General features: G+C 36.1%; 1 long non-coding RNA gene across 1 annotated transcript in view; it reads right to left on the bottom strand.

The window, feature by feature from the left end:
• LOC127531782 (uncharacterized) overlaps positions 1-3,618 on the bottom strand; it is a 7,739-nt gene extending 4,121 nt beyond the window's left edge. The window contains exon 1 of the long non-coding RNA XR_007938873.1: positions 3,057-3,618. This is a non-coding gene — a long non-coding RNA (uncharacterized LOC127531782). The remainder of the gene's footprint in view (positions 1-3,056) is intronic.
• Positions 3,619-5,672: the final 2,054 nt, after the last annotated feature.

Raw genomic sequence — 5,672 nt, 5'->3', positions numbered from 1 at the left:
CGAGACTCCGTCCAAACATGGCAGAAAGCAGCAAATCATGTTGTGGTGGGAGTTAATCCGCTAAAAGCTCCTCGTCCTGCATCCATCACTCACCACTCCCTCGACTTTACGCTGCTACAGTAACAGCCTTTATGTAATGCCATTACGTGGTTACTGAAAGAGCCAGTTTACAAGAAAAACCACACATCTTCTCACATATTCATGGAACGAAATTTGTCAGTGCGGCAGTTTTCATATTTGGAATGTTAAACCAGCGTAATCTCAATTTTGTATGTAAATTCCCACAAAACCAGCAAATACAACCTGATCTGTTCGGTGTTTTGGTCCTTCTAGCTCCGTTTTACCCTCACCATGACCAGTCGAGGCAGACGTCCCTGAGCCTCGCTCTGACGGATGTTCCTTCCTGTTTGAAGGACTTTTTCCTTTCTGCTGTTGCCAAGTTGGGGAATATTTTCAATTTTGTTGGGTCTTAACTTTAATCTTAAACTACCCGAGTACATTTTGATAATTAATAATACTGTAGGGTCCAAATATTACCATTAGCCAATAAAATCTGGGCATTTATGGGGATTTTTTTGGATTCTGACACTTTTGGATAATTAAACGAACCCAACAGGGGGATTTAAGCTTTTTTAGAAAGAAAGAAAAGGAATTAAAATGGCAATATTATTCAAATATTAACACACAGATGCTGATTTTAGTCTCTTCAGTGGAAGCTTTGGAGACTTTAAGTGCTTAAAATGATCTGATTATGGAATATATTTCTATAACAGTCGGTTGTTTTTCGTCTTTACCGCTATAAATTGACTTTTAGATTCTGCAGGAAAATTTCTTGTATTTTTTATGTGGAAATTAAAAAAATATAAGTGAGAACAGGTGAATATTCATACCTCTGCACAGCAGTAAAGAATCAGTTTATCACATGTTATGACTTGTGGCCACATCTAATCATTAAATATCTATCTTTCCCGTCTAATAGAAGGAAGGAACGACATAATTTGACGCACATTCAGTGAATATTTCAGGCGGCAGCTCTGCAGTTTACACCTCACGGATCAGTTTGTGCGTTTTGCTGGACGCATCGAGTGTCGGATCGCATCGTTCTCATTACTCTGGCTGTTGTGATGCTCCGTGGATGCTCACATCCAGCATCCAGCCCCAGGCCAGCTTACATTAACCTCTTTTCCACACAGTCTCTCTTCTTCTTCACATAATGGACGCAGTTCCACAGATCCTAAGTGGTTTTATCTATTTAAATGTAAACGTTTGTGTTTGTGTGTTCTCTAAAGTTCTTTATGGTCAGTGGAGCCGCTGGTGGAGGTCAGTGCAGCAGCTAAGCTAACAGCTAACCCAGTTTTCTTGAGCATGCAAAGGAAGTGAACCATTTAGATCAGGATGTCAAACTCATTCTAGTTCAGGACCGCATTCAGCCCAGTTTGAGCTAAAGTGACCAGTAAAAGCTCAGCAGAATAAATAACCACAACTCCTAATGGTTCCTTTGTTTTACTGCAACAATGTTCACATTTAAGGAATTATCTTTTTACTAAACATCATGAACAACCTGAAGTTTATGAAGAAAATAAATTCAGCTTCACCAATAGTCATCCTCAGTTTATCATTTCCACATCACAACTTCCAGATTACAGAGTGTCGACAAAGGAACACAACATTTAGTCACCTGGAACTGATGATATGACAAAAATGAGACAAAGGACATGAAGTAAAACAAAAAAAGAGACAAAAATGAGACAAAAAAGTTACAAAATGACAAAAAAAATGGACAACCGACAAAAGTCAGACAAAAAACAAGAAAAAATTTGACAAAAACAAGCCACAAAATGACAAAAAAATTTAGACAAACGACACAAAAAAGTTAGTGACAAAAAATAGACAAATGACAAGTCAGACAAAAAACAACACAAAATATGACAAAAATGAGACACAAAACAACAAAAACAAGAAACAAAATGACAAAAAATTAGACAAACGACACAAAACAAAACAAAAAAATTAGACAAAAAAATTACAAAGTGACAAAAAAGGACAAATGACAATAAACAACAAAAACAAGACAAAATATTATAAAAATGAGACACAAAACAACAAAAACAAGAAACAAAATGACAAAAAATTAGACAAACGACAAGAAACAAAACAAAAAATTAGACAAAAAAATTACAAAGTGACAAAAAAGGACAAATGACAAACAACAAAAACAAGACAAAATATTATAAGAATGAGACACAAAATGACAAAAACAAGAAACAAAATGACAAAAAATGAGACAAATGACATGAAACAAAACAAACGGAGACAAAAAATTTGACGAAAAAGTTACAAAGAAACAAAAGAATGAGACAAAAGTCAGACAAAACAAGACAAAATATTATGAAAACAAAACAAAAGAGCAATGAGCAACAGAACATTTACTTTATGAGCCAAACAACTTGTCATGGTCCAGAAATTATTTTAAATTCATAGTTTGACTAATTTACAATCTGCAGTTCATGTCTTCGCTGTGATTTTTACACTTTGAGGTCCAGTTTTGTCCAGTCCACCTCTGCTTTAGAGTCTTCAGATAGAATAATTAGAGACGTGCACTCCAAGAAATAAATACTTGAAAGAGCAGAAAATGTTCCAGTAGCTCATTACAGGATGATTTGTATGAATTAAAATGGACCAACAGCTATTATCCAACTCATTTATCTCATAATTAAAACTGCAAATGGTAAATAAACAAATCTTTAAAGGAACAGATAAAATGCTGGTAGCTCATGGACTGCACTTATTTTTTTAAAGGCATGTTTCTTTAATCAGCATTGTTTCCACAATAAAAACAAGACATTTTCTGTGTTTAATGGTCACTCAGAAGGAAAAAGTAATTTTCTGTCTGTTAAGTTTGCATCTATAGTGGCAGGAAAAGGACGTTTGTCATAAATTAACTCTAGAACAAGAGAGTTCTTTAAACAGGACATTTAACTGTTATTTATCAGTAAATCTAAAATTAATATGTGGAGTTTTGCTGTTATTTAATGGCATAGATGCAGAAAAAAAACCCTGCAAAAGCAAAATAAACTGATAAAATAACAGAAAAAAGTCCCAGCAGCTCTTTATTTTTATTAACGAGACATTTCCTCAATTTTAATGGTAACTCCAAAGGAAAAAATGTCAATTTTCTGCTTAATTCTGCATCTGTAGTAGCAGGAAAAGAACATGTTTCATGAACAATAAGAAAGAAGATTTAACTGTTATAATCGGTAAATATATAATTAAAATGTGGACTTTTGCTGTTATTTAATGGTTTATCTGCAGTCAGTCTGGGACATATTTAGCTATTTAATGATAAAGCTGCATTTAAAATGTGAAATAAATGGATTAAATAACAGAACAAAGTATTAAGAAGACATTTTCTGCATTTTAATGGTCACTATATGACTTTTTAAAGTAGAATCTTTCTAATATTTCCTTTTTTTCTGGTCTGTAATCGTTCCCCATGAACCATAAAACACTTTTCTCCTCCAGAAGTCGCTCCTTGTGACACCAGGCGAGTATTTTCGTCATGTTTTTTTTCCTGCGTTTGTGAGGAAAATATGTGAGAACAGGAGCTGAACAAATCGATAAACGTATTTTGGAACTCAGAGAGGAAGTCGGTTCAATAATGTGAGCTCAACAAGAAGCTCAAGGTCTGAATTAAAGCTCTGCCATCGAACGTTCTGCTTTCTGTTCTGCAGAGTCTGTTTTCTTTCATTAACCTCAGAGACGTCACATGATACGACGTTTTAATGGCTTTTAATAGCGTGTACCAAAATAATTGCAAACAAAACAGATACACAAACTGTTGTCATAAATATCAGCCTGTTAGTACTTAATAAAATATCGGTCATGGAAAAAAATGTGTTTGTTTTTTTTTTGTTTTTTTTTATAATGGTGTGGCAATAGTCAAAAGAATAGAATATTTATTTTTGGGGAAAATTAGAATATTTTCTGCTTTTTCTGACTCTATTCTTTAAAAAATAAATAATTGATTGCAGAAAAACTGGAGCCTTTTCTGCTTTTTATTGGTGCATTATTATTAAAAATTATTTTAAAAGTAGTTTATTATTTTTTGTTGCTGTATCGATTGTGAAATGAATATTTTCTACAAATGAATGATGTACCAACTTTTAAAGAAATAAACAAACAGGACATCTTTCTGCTTTTTAAAAAAATAGATCTATTTAATGGTACCTTCCACCTGGACAGGTGTTCTGTCTGCTCTCTGTGGAGCTGATGGTTGTCAGCTGATGAGCCACAGCTGGGATCAGATGCTCAGCTCCATTTAAAGCTGCAGCTCTATCTGCTGCCTGTGGAGCTCCAGCCGCGTGGTTTGGGGTTTTGTTTGCTGTCTTTAATTCACACGGTTGGTAATCTGTGTTACAACAAATCCATTTTTAGTCACCACACTGTTTTTGTCTCCCTGCTTTTGTTACAGTTTCTGAGCCAAGCAAGAACAATTATTACTATTATTTTATTTTACGGTTCCTGTGTATGAAGAAAGAATCGTCTGGAGATTCAAAAACACAAAGGTGAGTCTGAAGTTCATCCTTTATTTTCAGTGTTTTGGGAAATTTCCTTAATAAATTACTCGAAATCCATTTGGGACTTCGGTTCCAACTCTAGTCCAGTCCAGCTCTAGTCCAATTCTAGTCCAGCTCTAGTCCAGTCTAGCTCTAGTCCAGCTCTAGTCCAGTCCAACTCTAGTCCAGTTCCAGCTCTAGTCCAGTCCAGTTCTAGACCAACTCTAGTCTAGCTCTAGTCCAGTCGAGCTCTAGTCCAACTCTAGTCCAGCTCTAGTCTAGTCCAGCTCTAGTCCAGTTCCAGCTCTAGACCAACTCTAGTCCAGTCCAGCTCTAGTTCAGTCTAGCTCTAGTCCAGTCCAGCTCTAGACCAACTCTAGTCCTGTTCCAGCTCTAGTCCAACTCGAGTTCAGTCCAGCTCTAGTCCAGTCTAGCTCTAGTCCAGTTCCAGCTCTAGTCCAACTCGAGTTCAGTCCAGCTCTAGTCCAGGTCAAGTCCAGGTCTAAGCCAGTTCCAGTCTGGTTTCAGTCCAACACAAGTCTAGCTCTAGACCAGCTCCAGAATAACTGTAATCCTGCTCTAATCTAGCTCCAGTCCAGCTCCAGTCCAGTTTTTGTGAACAAAAGTAAAATTTAACTGAAAAACTCCATTAAATCATTTTTCCTGATAACTGTTCTAAACTGTGTCTAATTACAGAAACATATTCACAGTATGAAACATAAATTTACAGTTTAATCAATTAGACAAAAATAGAATGTTTGTAGCATTATAACGAATGTAATTTATGAAAAATACGTGTTAAAAAAGGTCAAATAAAATAGAATATTTCCCTCAAATCCTTTCTTCCCGTGAAGCTCCAGACCTCACCAGCTGAGTCTTTCTAAGCGGTCGTGTATTTCCAGCAGCAGCCTGAGGCTACAAACCAAACAGGCTTTGAACTGGAAGCTCCCCAGTACAACCAGTGTGAGATGACTAGAAGGTTGCTCCAGTTTGACCTGAGCGACCAGAGCTCATGTTCTCAACTTCCTCTGAAGACTCCCAGCAGCCGCTTCATTTCAGTGGAGATGAATCATTCACTGGTTCACTCAAAGGTTTCGTCCTGCTGCTCTGGAAGAA

Source organism: Acanthochromis polyacanthus, chromosome 22 (assembly GCF_021347895.1).
Source record: "Acanthochromis polyacanthus isolate Apoly-LR-REF ecotype Palm Island chromosome 22, KAUST_Apoly_ChrSc, whole genome shotgun sequence".
In the NCBI taxonomy this organism is placed as follows: domain Eukaryota; kingdom Metazoa; phylum Chordata; class Actinopteri; family Pomacentridae; genus Acanthochromis; species Acanthochromis polyacanthus.
Note: the sequence above shows the minus strand (reverse complement) of the source record. Positions and strands in the feature narration are given on the sequence as shown.